We start from the raw sequence: 16,585 nt of genomic DNA, 5'->3' as shown, positions 1-16,585 counted from the left end.
ACAATAATGTCTCGTGGGATTGCGAGCAGATCGAAATCTCGCACGAAAGGTTTCACCATAGATTTTATAAGGTTCATAGTGTTTTTGTTGGATGGAGCGATGTATCGACTGAGGAAAACTTTTTCGCGCAGAACCAAAGTAAAAGCTGAAAATGTGATTGTTAAGTGACCCGGAATTCTGATGTAAGGCAAACGCTTTGCTACACTATTTTCAGAATCCCCGTAGAAATCTTCAACATTTTCCTCTCACGTTGCACTAATTTGGAATTCGACTGCCGAGTATACAGTGATTGTCGCACGTGTTCTCAGTATCCCGCTGGGAAATTCGAAAGATTAGGATTTGGCACGCGTCGAGATTCAATGTACGTTCTCTGCCAACACTCGTAGCTTTCTCATGTACCACGGATTTATCCGCAATGCCTCCTCGGACTTTGAGATATTACTTATCAAGTAAACTTCAAGAGACATTTTAAGTATTCTTCTTACGTAGAACTCTTTAGTTTCCTGCTGCTACTTTTCAGTTTTCCGATCTAGAAAATGGAGTAATATTATCAGTTCAATTATCATATCGTAATTAATATCTCGTCCACGTAATTCGAAGCTCTGTTTTTTAAACGACCATTATTTACGTGGTCATGATGAATAATGCTCGATGCGCGAGCATTACCTTCAGATATCTGCTCTCGCGTATTGTTTCAACGGTATAATGCATTTCCTGCAGTAACCATGAATATGGCACTTAATATTCTGTCGCACGGTGCGAAAGAGAGATAGAGAGAGAGAGAGGGAGAAGGTTAATTTCTCGCGATAGATAGTTCACGCGATCGATCGGGTGCACGAGTGAGGGTTGTATTCTGTCTAGGACAGCCCAATAAACGCGTGCATCTCATCGAGTGACTACGGAAATAGCGACGAGGGACGGGACGAGCCGGAAAGCGGATGAGGAAGTACACCTGATGTAACCAAAGGAGCCGGCACTTCGGAATTTACTGCAAGCATCAGTCACATTCGGGGTTTACTACGCAGGTGCATCACGCGAAATACGACTTCCTTTAAAGTGCTGTCTGTTATATCCTTCTTTATTTCTCTTATTAGTGTTATTCAGGAACAAGTTCTTGCATACGTAAGAAGCGACTATTCCCGTTACCGCGCGGTACAAGAAACCTGATTTGTATTTTTGTCGTTATTACTCTTTTATAAAACAGATATTCGGTGTATATCCTTTTACCTTGGCTCTGTTTTTAGCATGCTGCATGATAGAAAACTTTTTTATCCAGCATACAAAAGCGTATCTAAATATTTCATGTATCTAGAGTGTGATAAAAGCGTGGTAGATTAAAATTTTAAGAAATTCTCACGTATTGAGTAGCTATGTATGAAAACCATACGATTTTTATTTTCCTGCGATAAATTTGCAAACGGAAACCGAATAAACTTCATTTTATCGGTTAATTTCCGCCAGTATTTCAATGAGCAAGCTCCATCACAATCTCTTAAGAGTCTGTGAAATTGGAGAACGATACATCACTGGTACCATTACGTTTTTTACAAAAATCCGATTTTAAGCAACTAATATTACACGATCGAGCATTCATTCATTCATTCATTCGCAGCACGTTCAAAGCACCGCGTATCTGATTCCCGCGTCGCTGTCAATTGGAATTGCATCCGCGGTGATATCTCCGATCGGATTTGCATCGAGCTGGCCGCTGATTGCGCCGCCCATATGACTGCGATTCTTACGCATTTCCGAGCGCATTTATCCTGGTTTATTTACGTCTGTCAGTACTTGCGTTTCTTTATCGCGTTTCAGCAGTTACTTCGTAAGCCGGGCTAATCGATTTCCGTTGCCACGTCGTTTCTACGCCGCGGCGTGACCGTACCGAGCGGTCTGGGGAACGAGTAAGTATTTATGGTGCCCCGAACGAGCGAGTCGTCGTCGTTGGGGCCACCCGAATGCCACCCAGGAGATGGTCCGGGGATGAAACCAATTTTCGACGGTGTCTATATAAATCAGATCTTGTTACAAGCGTACAGGTACCGTCAGCGCTGCAGCGCTCTCTCAGCCCTACCGGCTTCCCTCCACCGGACGCGCGTCCGTGGCCTCCTCCTCCCCCTGGCCACCTAAACGGTTCGTTCGTCGAATGGCCCTTTAAAATTGAGTTAAAAAGGGGGTCAATATTTATTAGACGGTTTCTAATGAAACATTTTAAATGCATGAAACCCGCGACTGCTCCACCCCGTAGCCGTACTTCGCCGTACTTTCGCGCTCTCGCGTCGTCTCCTGCCTCCTTGCCTCCTATCTCTTCTCATGCAATCACCGTCTCTTTCCGATCATGACTCCCCCTCCGCTTCTTCAGTCGCGTTATCTCCCGCACGTTTGACATTAAAATGCTATGAATCGTATCCTTCTGTCTCACCCTGTGCTACGCACGTACGACCGGACCGTCGTAACTCCTCGCGCAAGCAGTACCGAGAGGGTACTTGGGACACCATCGAGAGTCGAATTTATGCAGGGCTAATAAAATTACGATTTCATCTGCGAGAGTGAAAAATTGATTTTAAGCGGCGCTGAAGGGACGAGCGGAAGTCGGTCGCGTCGTAACTCAACGTGCCGTGCCGCAAACGTCGTTGTCGTCGAGTCCTCCTCTTCACGGCGCATATATCACGCGACGTCAAAGTATGAAAGCACTGATGTCGTGATCGCCGTTAAACCGATATCGAGCGATACGTCGTCTTCCACGTCACGTAAATCCGACGAATTATAGACTCACGTCAGCGCGCTGGATAAACTTAGCGTATAATTTCGGCGAATTTTGCAAAAATCAGGTGTTCCTTCTCCTCTTCCTTCTCCTTGTTAGTAGCGGAGATGTTTGAACGGCCGTCGTTACATTCGTTCGCAACCGGCACGTCGACATAAAGTGTCACCTCGGCTTTATGAGTGAAGAAGCATGGTGTACCCACGCTCTCGCAGGAGGACAGGAGGTAAACAGAGAAAATAGAGGCTAGTTTTACGAGAGGAGGCATTTTTCTCGCGCGCAAGAAGCGAGACTCGTTACCTGTCGTACCGCCGTCTCGTTTAGGCGCCGCGCAAAAAGCAGATTGTCAAAGAAGGAAGGGAAATGTTGGAAATAGGAAAGCGCGAGCGAGACGTTACGCTCCGCCCGCGAAGAAATGTGAGATATCAGCTGCAAGTGCAATTGCTGCAACGCAAGTCTCAGATAGCTCATTGAGTACGAGCGTCTTCAGGCTATCCCTTGACACGTTCGTGGTTATCCGTTATCCGTCGTAAAAACAGAGATATCTATCAATAAATCAGTTTGCCTAAATTAAAAAAAGTGACTAGTTATCTTTAAAATCGCGAAAACATTAAAAGGTTTTGCGATAAATTTTGTGATGATGAATATTTCATTCCTTTTACATCATATAATCGTTTTATTTTTATTTATAGTACCGTTGCGACTTTCTCATGTAAAATGAAATGAAACGAACACTATGATATAGTACATGAGTTATAAAACGTTCTCTCGCGATAATTTCGGAGTCGATAAATATGCACGGCAAGTCGTCCAACCGATATTAAAATCGTGGAGTCATCGACTTTAACGATGTCACTTCGCGCAATAAGATAGCTAATCCCGTAAACTGGTTGATGTATAAAAAAAAGGATCCAGAGAAGCGAGACGATTGAGGATTATTGCGAATAGGCTTAATTCGAAGAAAGCAAAACGTTTTGGGCACTCGACTGACGGTTGCGAATACAGCCAGAGAAAAAGAAGACGTTACAAGCTGCAGATTTCGTTGAATATTAAATCTGCTATAAAACTCGCCTCTTTCAGAGACGAGGCATCCTTTTTAATTCGGACCGAAGAATTTAGCATTTTAAATACTCGCCAGGTGTAAGTGCTCGCTTCATTAATAACTCTTATTTCCCCGCTATATGTACATATGTGTATTTAGTATCTATATACGAGACGACGATTATTTATAATTCACGTCAACCTCTTTGCCATTTCGAAACTCCGTCGCTCATAATGCTTTAACGCGACATTGCCGGCTGGCAAAGCGAAATCGCTAATTCCGCTCGGAGCGGAGACATTTCTCAGTCGCGAGATGCCTCGTCCGTGCCTCGCGAGGATGTCGTTTATGCTCGCGCGCTCTCGCTCAGGCGGAAGCTCGCAGGCGAAAGAGTATAAAGCCACGGTAGGGCAAGAGCTAGTGGTCCCCCGGCGATGTCTTCCTCCTGACTGTTTCCACCTGAAACCTGAAACTAATGGCGTCTTCCACTTTGGTAACCTCGGTAAGTAACTAAGTGTGTAACTAATCACGCGCGCGCCGCGCGCGTTCACCATGTCCTTCTCTTCCTTCTGCCCTCCTTTCGTTCCGGCAGCAGTAGCACCAGCAGCAGCCATTCCGCCGTGGCTTTCGGTGCGCCTGTGTGCGGACGTGGAGCAAGGGCCCGTCGTTCGATTAATCTCCGCTAATACCTACTCGCTACTTCGGCACACCTCTCCACCCTTTCGGTCGCCGGCCACACCGCCTCACGTCGGCCCCTTGTCCTTGCTCCCTCCGAGGTAATTTAACCTCCGTCGCGCCCTCTCCCCTACCCCGGTCGCTCGATCTATTGGTTACTAATGCCTGCCCGCCACCGTCTGGGATTGGCAATCATTTTCATGAGTTCATTCCCGATGCGGGATTCGAGAAGCCAATGAGCCGGGATTGCCCCTAGCCCACCTGCGCGACCGCGCTCGTCCGCTCCGCGCGCTCCTCCGCGTGTAGGAGTCGATGGGGTTCGAGATAGATGATCGATACGAGTCCGCGGTGTAATTGGATGATGTTATTTGCCTCACCCGATGGATGTACTCATGAGCCGTTACATTTCGCCTGCCGCAGGCTATCGTGATTATTCGTCCATGGTGTAAGCGCAGCATTACCTCGATTAAAAATCTTTAAGTTTTTTTCTTTTTTCTTTAAGCTTTTATCTTTAAGTTTTTGGATTCATTCCCGCGCGCGCGCTTACGGAGCTGCTTTGGCATATGTTTTTATACACGCGCGCGTCACGTGTACGTATATCTTGCAGTCTCTCTCGCATTGATTTAAGGTTTTTCCGAGGAAGCGGATAATTCCGAGTTTGAGTTACGTCGCAACTTGCAGCGCAGCGGTGGAACGCTCGAGTTACTTAAAAAAGAGAAGCGGGATAATACTTTATAGCCAGCAAAACTACGACTTTAGAAAGAGAAATCCCGAGGTTTATATCTCCTGTCGTAAAGTCCGAGCGAAGTTTTCTACAGTAAGCCCAACTTTTCGAGTTTTGCATCCCTGACTTTGAACTGCTGGCGCACAGTAACGCGTGTAACGTTACGATTTATTGCAAATATCTTAGTAAAAGCAAATGTGCGCGCCAGGAGAGATCTCACGCATTCAATGAACTCCTTTAATAAAGCAGAGAGTCGATTCATAAAATTATTATCCAAAAAGTATTGAAATGCGGGATTTTAGTTGCAGGTCATGTGATATAATCGAAAAATATCATATTACTTTTTAATTAATACCATACGTTCTTCGAAGAGAAATGTATTTGCGGACACTACGATTCATCACTGCAAGTATTCCTCATTTCAATCTTCCTCCTTCCACTGCGTAAGAATCCCAGCTAGTTATAATGACATTAACAGGCGCGTTTAATTAGGAACCGGTGAGATTTAATTAGCGGCCGGTGACGAGATCGTACGACCGACGCTCGTAATAGCGGAACAGTGGGACGTCGGCGATAGAACAATGTACGTGTAGTCGAGACACATTACGGACATCATACGTGCAGTTGGACTGCACGGCTCACGCGTTACATTGCATACCGTAGAAATAGTGTCGTGGTGACGGAGAAGATGGAGAGAGAGGGAAAAAGAGAAACACAGAAAGAGAGAGACGGTTGCAACGGTGCACACAGAGTCGCGAAGATATGTATTGTACGCACGCGCACGTACATTCCGCCGACTGTTTGCACTGCGGTTCCCTCGTAAAGCCGCTCTTGCACGCGTGCTTATTATCCCCGAATTCAGGGAACGAGCCGAGTCCATGACCGTCGCCGACGTCGCGGCAACACCTGTGTTACCCTGCCTGAGAAACACAGGTACACGTGCCCCGGTGTGCACACACACGCACGAGTCGCGCGCGTGTATTAACGAGGCGATAATTGACACCTCGGGATAGACCCTGAAAATCGAGTCGACAAATATTTGCGCGCGGCGGAGGAACCGGGCGCGAAGACGAAGAGCTCGACGAGGGAAGCTCTGAAGGGAACGGGAAGGTACAAGGACGCCGAGTTGTCAGACGGTTATGGAAGCGCGAAGGTAGTATGACGCGGGTGTATCGCTGATAAGCGAGGGTGCGTCGGAGCCGGATCGATGGATAATTCCGAAAGACGCCCCGAAGCAACTGCTTCTCGCGTCGGCCTGTAACCGCGGCGATCGATACCCCGGGGGACCAGCCGGGGTCGATTATCGGGGCGCTTAATTTTTTGCCGCTCCGCACGAAATGCATGAAAGCATTTAAACGATGCTCGCCTCGCTCATCCGCCACGGCATCAGTTATCCGGGACGGGGTACTGATATCACGAGCGCCGATAAGGGCCGACGATCGGTATAATTCGATAAATCGGCCGCGCGGCGGAATTCGCATGCGCGATAAATCCCAGAGCGAGCCGGCCAGATAAACGTCGCGGACGCGCGGCGAAAGGGCAGCACGAGGCGGTAATTGACAAGTGGCATCACCGAAACGGAAATTTGCGATAATGGCGGAACGTTACCGCGCGCGGTGAGAGACGAAATGGACAGCAGAGAGAGGGAGAGAGAAAAAGATAGAGGAGAGAAGGCAAGACGCGCAGGACGAATAATAAATGAATTCCGTGGGCCAGCAGGTTTTTTATCGGGCGCGATACCCACGCTAGGTGCTTTGACTCGTTAGCAGTTAGCAATAACATTCGTTATTTTTATCATATCTCCGCGCCCGTTCGCTTCGTGGCCTTTATTCGGGCGGGAACACGTTTTGGTACTCGGGTCTTAAGATACCTCGAGATAGCCGCGCTGCTTAGACTCTCCTTGTATCGCGGCCTCGATACACCCCGCCTCACGTGGGTACACAGGGCATCATGGCAGAGAACGAGTAGGGGACTCATCCGGGCCCGAAACAGAATTCAATCCGAGGCCGAGTTTCGACGGCTTCGTTTTTCCTTGAAATTTATCCATTCAATAATCGCGCCGGTCAGCCAGAGCCAGCCAGCCGGCCGAGGCCGTTGTATAAGCCGGGGCTATATCTTCTCGCCGTTTAATATATTTATCTTCGATCTCCTCGAGTCACCTAACGACGAGCAGACCCGTGGGGATAATTACTCATAAGAAATAAGCGCGCACGCACGCACGGGTTTACCGACGCGGCGGGCATACCGATGTCCGGCCGGATTAATTACGCGCTTTTTTTTACGCTCTTCTCGTTCCCTCTTTCTCCCGTCCGACACGACACGTTTCCTTCTCCCTCAGCGTTAGATCACGCGATTGCGACGCGTTTTCGCGTAATCTCGCGTTCCCGCGGGGTGAGACGGGGTAAAAATATGTAACACTTCCGCCGGTTAACCGGAGAGAGGAATCCGATACCTGGATCGTTTCCTTTTTTCGGGCTCTGCGATCGTAGGAAGGGAGCCCTTGCTGAACGAGATTCACGCGTGTTGACGCGCGGGAAACCGGGCGTCGACGTTATCGCCGCGCTTGACAACCGCTCAATTATAATTGAGCGGCTGGTAATCTTTATTTTTCGAGTTTATTCAAATACGGGAGATAAAGCGAAAGATGCGGGCGCTCCTTTGGGGTTGAAAGGGGCGGTCGTGCCCGCTGCCGGAACGTTTAATGGGACAACCTGTTAATACGTGACATATGTTACTCACGCGACCTCAGCGTTTCATATACATAACCAGTTACGTCGCCCTCCCGGTTGTCTCGTCTGGATTATGTGTCTCCCGATGCGTTCGGTGCTTCCCGCCCCCTTCTCTCTGTCTCTGTCTCTCTCTTGACAAATCTGCCGTGCATCCGCATTAACGTACCGAGATCCAACGCGAATACCGCGATAATCAGGCGAGCAAATGAAGCACGCAAACTTTACGGATTAGTTTGGGCTAGCCACGCTTTCACCGAGCTATGCTTCTTCCTACGATGTGCGGCTGTTATTACAATGACAAGTTTAATTTAAATGAAGATGTAAAGTAAACCACGGCGCTCGCGCTTAAAACGGGGAATTCGGGATTATTGTACGGTAAGTGGATAATTCATTCCGCGATTCTAATTACTTCCTGCCGTGTCGCGAATTTTAATTGCGCACTCTCGACTCCTTCAACGATTGCCAATTGCCTCCTGCGGTATTATAAATCACGCAGATATAATCGTAACGGATATTATATACGAACGATGTAGCTTTATCTGGGGTACCTTCTCCGTGTTACATAGATATAAATTTTATGTATTGTTATTACTCGAATTGAGAACCATAAATTTCGCTTTACCCGCTAAATTAGTGGGTATGCGCAAAACGTACGTAAGTGAGTCCAGACACGCAATTATGGCAAAATTAATAATGCGTTTCCGGGCTGCACATGGGAACAAGCGATACTTTGATATCGCGATGGAAAAAAAAGTATCATTTCATGAGATCGACATAACTGTTTGCAGTTAAATCTTCAGGCGTTGCCAGGAATTCAGTTCGCAATAAATGCGAACTTACTGGTTTTCTCTTTTCTTCTACCACGGACTTCGATAAGCATGCAGAAACAATCTGCTGATCTTATACAAAAAACTTCGCTAATTTGCCTGTTACAGCTTTATCGCCGCGCTACGTGACACTATTATTACATATAATATCTTTCTACAATACAACGATACCGATTTACTATTATGCTCACTCGCTCCATCTCCGTCAGATTCTATTAACAACAGATTTCTCGCAGATATTTCTGCGAGCGATTTCTGCGGCATTCTCTCCGTACCTGTACATTGACATTTGAATACGAGAACCTGTATTATGATGCATAGGTATATTATAATAACGGGGAGTGGCAGTAATAATAATAGCCAGCTATACAGAGTGTGCACCAAAGCTATCGATTTTTCAATCAAGACTCTTTGAGTGTGTTGATCCAATACGTTTTGTGGCGAAAACTTTATACCACAATTTATCATAATGTGTTTGTTGTAATTTGTAATGCTTTTTTATGGCGATAAAGTGAAATTCCAAATAAAGTACAAGCAAAATTGATAAAGTGATAATATATACTTCGTTACACATTTCTGTCAACTGAATATGTTTCTGCAATATGAAATGCTTCGATGAAAAATTGATAGATTTTAACTTTTTTAACATCTGATATCTGTGCAATAATTGTAGAACAGTCTGCATATACTGACGGTTTTTGCGAGAAATTGATCGTGCAAATTATGTTGTATCTCGTGATCCTCGAGCTATCGAGCTATCGAGAATACATGCATAGAGTATATCTGGTTGCAGTGCCCCGAGAAGTACACGCTGGTTTAATGTAAGTCGCAGATATCGAAAGGTACGATCGAAACACGCGGGCCGATGGCCACGCTGCGCCTATAAGTCATCGGGAAATCAGAATCCTGTGCAAGGAAAAGTGTAGGCATTATTATCCGATAACGCACTAGTGCGCTGAGAAACGTGCACTGTTTAACGGAAACAAGACACTATGCATTCACGCGAACATAAAATGGATGTGACAGCGAGAATCGCCAAGCACACGCGAAAATCTTACCGCGCTGCAAATTCGTTCTTCGTCATTCGCACACATTTGTGAAATTCTTACGCGAAGATAACAGAGCACTGTACATGTTTAATGGTTAAGTATTTGACGAGGGATTAGCTGTGTCGTGAAGAATTTAGATGAAGCTCGTCGGACAATTGTGTTGACAGTGATGCGCTCTGTGAAATAATCAGCGCAATAAAACAGCGGTATCTATAAACTTGTCACAATACGATATCTCGATAGTTTACAATGTTCATATCGGATCATATTTTGGTGCAATTTAGTTGTCCGGAGTTTTTTTAAACGCAAATGACCAGGCAAGCGAGATTCATTTTCTGAAAAATTTAAATCGTTGTTATTTACCTAAAATATGCGAGCACTGTCACTTTTCCCATGACAGCTTTATCGAAATAGTCGAGTGAGGTATCGCGCAGATTGAACCGGTTGGTTTGAAATTGATATTCCGCACGAGTTGACCGGTTATTGCCACCAGACACCGAGTTACCATAAATATCGGTCTCGTTCATAGTCCTCCGACGACACTTTCGCTCTTCTCGCTCTGTCAGCTCTGGCATAAAATCACGACGCTCATCCCTAGACGTCCACGGCATGAAAAATTTCCGTCGAGTTAGTTCCTTCCCTTATTGGATCACGATGAGCGCGCTCGCGCGTGTACCTCGTGAACGGTCGTCGTCGATCTCACTGAGATCGGACGCGAAGAACGGAATCCTCGTGAGCGGAATCAATGCCGCGAAGCACGCGGCGTCGCGCGTTTATACTTACTGCCGGAATTTAAAGTTCTATTCGTTCGGGATTCGATTTCAACTTGGCTCGTATAAATCCTCCGCTAAGTGGAGGATGGCGATCTCTTACTTAGGGAGATGAGATCGCGCCGATGGTACGTGTATTTGAAAAGTTCCTCGTGAGGTCCGACTCTTCTGTCTTCCTTTTCTCTCTCCGGCCTCTCCGTCTTGTCTAATCGATGGAACACGCGTTGCGCTTCGTCTCCTTTGCTCTCGCGGACTTCTCCGTTCTTCTGCTCGTTCCACTCGCCGAGTCCAGATAAAGAATCGGTTTCCGGCGACAATCTCAGTTCTTATCGGAACAGTGCGACGATTCAAGGTGAACTACATCGGTGCTGTTAAGCTCGTTCCGCAAAAAAAGTGTCCCAAAGGAAGTGCATCTTGTGCCGATAAAGCGGCTATCCTACGCTCCAGCGAGTGCACTCGTCTTTCTCAGCGCGCGCTCTCTCCGCTTCCGTTTGGGTCGAGAGAGCCATTTATCGAGAAAAATCCTTTCAACGTCTTCTTTGACGTTACGGCCGCCGTCGCTCCCTTCTTCTATCACTCTCGAAACCGCGACGAGGCGCGGAACTACCCCCATCCCTGCCATCCGTGCATATTTTGCTATTTGATAGCTGCCACAAGATATCCGCTGACTGTGCGTTCGATTTTCATAAAGTGATACGACTGCTTTCGCAAAATACGCATAACCGTGAGCTTCCATAGGATCTTCTAGTTTTTAAAAAGTTTAAAAGAAATCTTATTGAATACAGAAATCGAATGCAGAAGGAATGCACTGTGAGCAAATAATACTATTTAAACACAGTTTTGCAATAATTATTGTGAAATATATATTTGTGAATAAATACGATAAGTGAAACATACAAAATACATTAATGTTAATAATTGTATTTTATAAAATAAAAATAATAATGCGCCCTTAGTTCCTGTTGCTCGTGATGCTCTGGTACTGTTGAATTCATCGATGCGGAAATGATAACAAATTATTGTATCTGTGCGCGACAGCATACAACGCAAAAGAGAGAGTCAGAGAAAGCGCACATGAAAATGTAATTTCTTAATTAAAATAATGTTTTATAAAAATCAATTTAATTATTAATTATAATATTATAAATATGAGTTTTTTAAATGATAACATGCATTTTACATAATCTACCATTCGTGAAGAGGGAAATAACTACAACTTCCATGCATTTCCATGCATGCCGAAAAATGCGTAACCAGATTATTTTAACTATGAAAATCGAAAGGGATGTGCGTGCGTGCGTGCGTGCGTGCGTGTGTGTGTGTGTGTGAGAGAGAACTGTCAACCAAGCCATAATTTAACTCCACTCCAATTTCCCGGACGCGACTATGCACACCATCGCAGTAGTCAGGCCGGGATTGCAGAGGGAGATACGAGGGGGTTGTATCAATTTGTAGTTTGTTCAATGTCTCGCGCTCTTTCTTCGTGCCTCGGCTCCCTGACAAGCACGCGCGCGCGAATTCGTCAGAGCTAGTCCGGTGTAAGTAAGCAAACGAGCGACTAAATAAAGGGGGTGGCTGGGCTCGCGTCTCGCTTCCTCTCGAAGGGGATGGCGGATCTCTCCAAGTTGGCTATGGCGGTAGTGGTGGAGGCAGCCAGACAGAAATTGATGTTAGGCGTTTGCATTTATTATTAATACCTTCGCCGGCCTGTCACTGAGTTCAGCCTGTCAGCCAGCGTCTCTCGACCCCTCCTTTTCCTCGACCCTCTTCTCCTGTCGCCGGTCTCGGGTATTTCGCTTCTTCCAGACCGTGAGCGCTCATCCTCTCTCTTTTTATCCTACGGATTGTCAATTTTCCCCGAACTTCAGCATCGATCGAGCGTGCAACTCCGCACACTACCTTAATTATTTAAACGCCGTCAACTGTCGGAGACGTCCGATGCTGGGCTCTGCCCGCTCAGCCACGCAAAGTACCGCTTCAGCGTCGATCAAGCTGTCCTCGTAAAAATTATTCAAGCTATGAGGTGCTACATCCAGTACCGAAGGCTGTTTTCAACAACATCTCTCTGAATCGGTCGGTATTGTTAAAAGTTACCGGATTAGTGCTTAACGGAACTGCATTTCCTAAATGAATAGATAAAATAAAAACCGCCGCTAGTATTCATTACCAACATCAGCAGGGAGAATTACCGCGTAAAGAGACAATATCGATAACAATGACTGTCAATCATCGATTCTCGCCGGAATACCCGGACCGTTACATCAATTACTCCGAGCCAATATTTATGGATAAATTCCACGCCGACGAAGGCGCATTATATCGCTCCCGCGAGGATGAAGGGATGCCTGTTAGTTTTGACTATCGTTGCTATTGCTCACCTGGTCGAGCTTCGAGTGTTTGCTGAAATAATAACGTAGGCGGCGGCGTTCCTGAAATTCGATAATTCCCATCCGTACGAGCTACCCTGTACAAACACGAGGTATTGCATTATCCCTTACGTTACGCGTGTCACATAGAGCTCTCGCACTGTGAGCGAAACAGCATATGGCAGTCAAGCCTGTGTCTTATAAAAAATGGACGGAGGGTGAACACGAGGGGGAGCGCGAGGTGTAGCGAGATAGAAAGCGAAAGAGAGGCGGGAGGGATACGCAATGGCTACAATGTCGATCTAATCGCGCTAATGCGCACGGTTCTGCATTATACAGCGGCCGTGGGATTTCCGCGTGTCCTCTCGCGTCGGGAAGCGTGATCCAACATCCTGACATCTCGGTTCGAAGCGTCTGGCGTAAATCAAATATCCCTCACGCCTTGACCGCGGCTGGACCGTGATTCGATATCTCCATCGCTTCTCCTCTTCTGTTCTATCACTCGTCCTCCGACGTCCGGCTGATCTGATTATACCGTGATCCGATACCGAGGCATAGTCTCATCAATATCTCCCGGCCATGTCCATGTGTATGGACGAAAAGGAATATTTGGCTTGTAACGCGTAGATGCTGCCTCGATGCCGCGTCGCCTTGGTTGAATATTCCATCGAGCCGGAAGTGAGACCCTTGAGATAAGGGATGAGGCACGCATCGCGCGCGACGCATGTGCGTGGTAATGCGTTTACCTTTACAAAGCGCAGACACACAGGTCGGCTTCTTAGAGCGTCATGCTCCGTTTCTCTCGATCCCGATAAATCGCTTGATACCAGTTAGGGAAACGGGACGAATACGGGAAATCGCGATGTATCGATTCCGTTTGAACGGCTCGCATTTGCAAGTTGAATTTCCTCCACGCTCCACGCTCTACGATTCTTACGAGCTCCCGTCTAGCGTTTCTATAAGAAAAGGCAAATCCTCGTGCGGTGCGACGTCTCGCACGACAGTCGCCGGCGAGTATATCGAGAGTAAGATATCTCAGATAAGACGGAAGGATAAAACAAGTTGCAATGCAGTGACGATAATTTTCTCGCTGTTGGGCGTGGCGAATTACATATGCGAACGAAATAGAAAGAGATGGAAGAAAATGTTAGAAGCCTATAAAAGTTATATGGATACGAGTATAACACTATGCATATTATATAATATCAGTAATAATTTTTATGTGCAATATTTAGTTACTTAGCGATAAGATCTCTCGCAAGTGCAAATGTGAATATTGACATATGTATCTACACTGTATATTTCCTTACAATTTGTTCACTTTTATGTTTTATGAAGAGATTGTTAGTAAAACTATCTGTCTTCAATATATAGTTCGACAAACGACCTAATAGAAACAAAGAGACGGGCATATGCGACAGTCACGAGATATCGGATCCCTTCAAACAGACTGTATACGTGAATCAATCTTTCCATCTCGTTCGGCCTTGTCTTACAGGCTTCTGTTTCTCGTTTGCATCAGCAGTAACGCAGCTGCGTTTGACGTTTCCATTCCGCGCCTTACGGAGGATGCGTTTGAAATGTCGTTTATGTGAGCTGGCATCCTGCATCGTAGCCGGATTAACGACTGCAACAGGTTGTTAAGTCGTGCGTCATAAAAAGCTGATATTAGATGAAAACTGAATCGCATGAGGCACCGTCGAATCAACGATTTGCTACGTACGGTCGATGTGAATATCCATATAGCGGCTATTGCGAGCCGACCGCATTATTTTGCTTCGACTTGTCCGATTGTTCACTAAAAGCATAAATGTCGCAACTGGCATAATAAATTTTCGTACGCGGATACGCGGTTTGGTCGTTTCTACTATTTTCCCCTGCACATGCATTGCGCAACATCGTTTGAATGAGAATATGATTTTATGTCTAGTTTTTATATCCACGCGTTTGTGTGAAATATAAAACACGTAGCAATTACTAAAAGTGTGTGTGTGTGTGTGTGTGTGTGTGTGTGTGTAATAAATGTGAGAATTAAGATAGTAAAATGAATACGTGTCTCACATTACATACATTCTTTACAAGTTACAAAAACAGTGTTTTCTGACGATTTATTACAGCATAAACTGTAAAATTTACTACATTCTATATGTATTTTATCCATTTTATTCTGACAGTTGTCAATATATGCTTAATGTTTCGTGATTTAAAGTTTACCGCAGGGCTAGTGCTAACTCGGCGATGAGAGCCAAAATGGATATCAGTGAGAATACGCGTATGTACACGAAGAGCGCGAAACGGACGCAAGGATTTTGCTCGAGGCTTAAGATTCCCTTACGCCTCGTTAGTCACCTTGTTCCATATTTCAAAACGCTTCTGCATCGTACATATACACGTAATACTTCGACTGACGTTGCTGAGCTCATCGTCGCCGTGGCACGTTTTAATGGCCCATTCGCGGTTGCACCCGCCAGACGTGTAAAAAGGATTTGATTTCCACCCGACGAGAGCGCAGTCGGAGCTGAACTCGTCGGAGTAATTACAGCGGCAGACGAGATATACGCGCTCTGATATATGCTTCATTTCAGATTTCTGTTAAATCTACACGATGCGGACAACGACGTTGCAATTACAGCCATAACTCTGGAATTCACGTTTGTACCCAGCTAGGAAATTAAATCTCAATTAATTAGAAAACGAAATTAATATTCTTGGAATAAGAAACCGGTTTCGCTTCTGAAGACACATTGAAATATCAGCAATGATAATTCATATCGGTACGCTGTGCACAGGTGGTCTCTGGACCCGCGTAATTGTCCAGGTATCTGAATATTATTTTTCAGAATATCCAGTAGATTACATTTTACAAGTTAAAGCAATCAAACTTCAGATATTCCTTTGGGATATCTGCAGCACATATTATCATAGATAGATAGTAGATATATTACTCCCACATGGGACACTTGAGACACGAGAAGCCGTCGAAACATTTGCGATTTCTCGACGGGGCTGTACCGTAAACGCGAGCACCGGTGACACGCATGACACGCATCTCATTGCCGATGGGTCACGGAATCCGTAGGAGCTTTCAATGCTCGAGATTCAGGTACGTTTACGGCGAATATGTTGCGCCGTACGTCGACAGGTGTGTACATGCGCAACGTATACGGTATAGTTAATGTACATAAAGTGTCTCGGGTAGAAAGTTAATATTCTGGGAGATGATATTGGTTATTTTAAGTAGAAATGTTCAGATAAACAAAAATAAAATGATGTTGGAATTTTTGGAGTTTTGTTATGAATTATAAAAAATGGGTCACTTGAATAATAAATATTTGAAACAACATTAGTATCTCTTTTTTATTAATAATTTTGCAACTGTACATGTAAATAGTTCTATTTAAAAAACCGTCCGGAATAGGATGCACATGAATATTTTTGCTTAAACTGACCAATCCATCAAGCCATCACTTTCTAGAATATTGACCTTTCCCGTTGAGACATCCTGCATAAACGCGTTCTCTCGAACGAGCAAAGCAGAGAACTGCGGTAATAGTTCACGCAGCTCGAGATTCTCTCAAGTTCCACGGTGCAACGGTGTCTTGTGCTATCGGTGTTGTTAGTGCGCGGTTAGCGATGAGTTGGCCGTTA

The sequence above is a fragment of the Ooceraea biroi genome, chromosome 4, assembly GCF_003672135.1.
Source record: "Ooceraea biroi isolate clonal line C1 chromosome 4, Obir_v5.4, whole genome shotgun sequence".
Classification (NCBI taxonomy): Eukaryota; Metazoa; Arthropoda; class Insecta; order Hymenoptera; family Formicidae; genus Ooceraea; species Ooceraea biroi.
The sequence above is the reverse complement of the archived record's forward strand: the minus strand, read 5'-3'. Positions refer to the sequence as shown.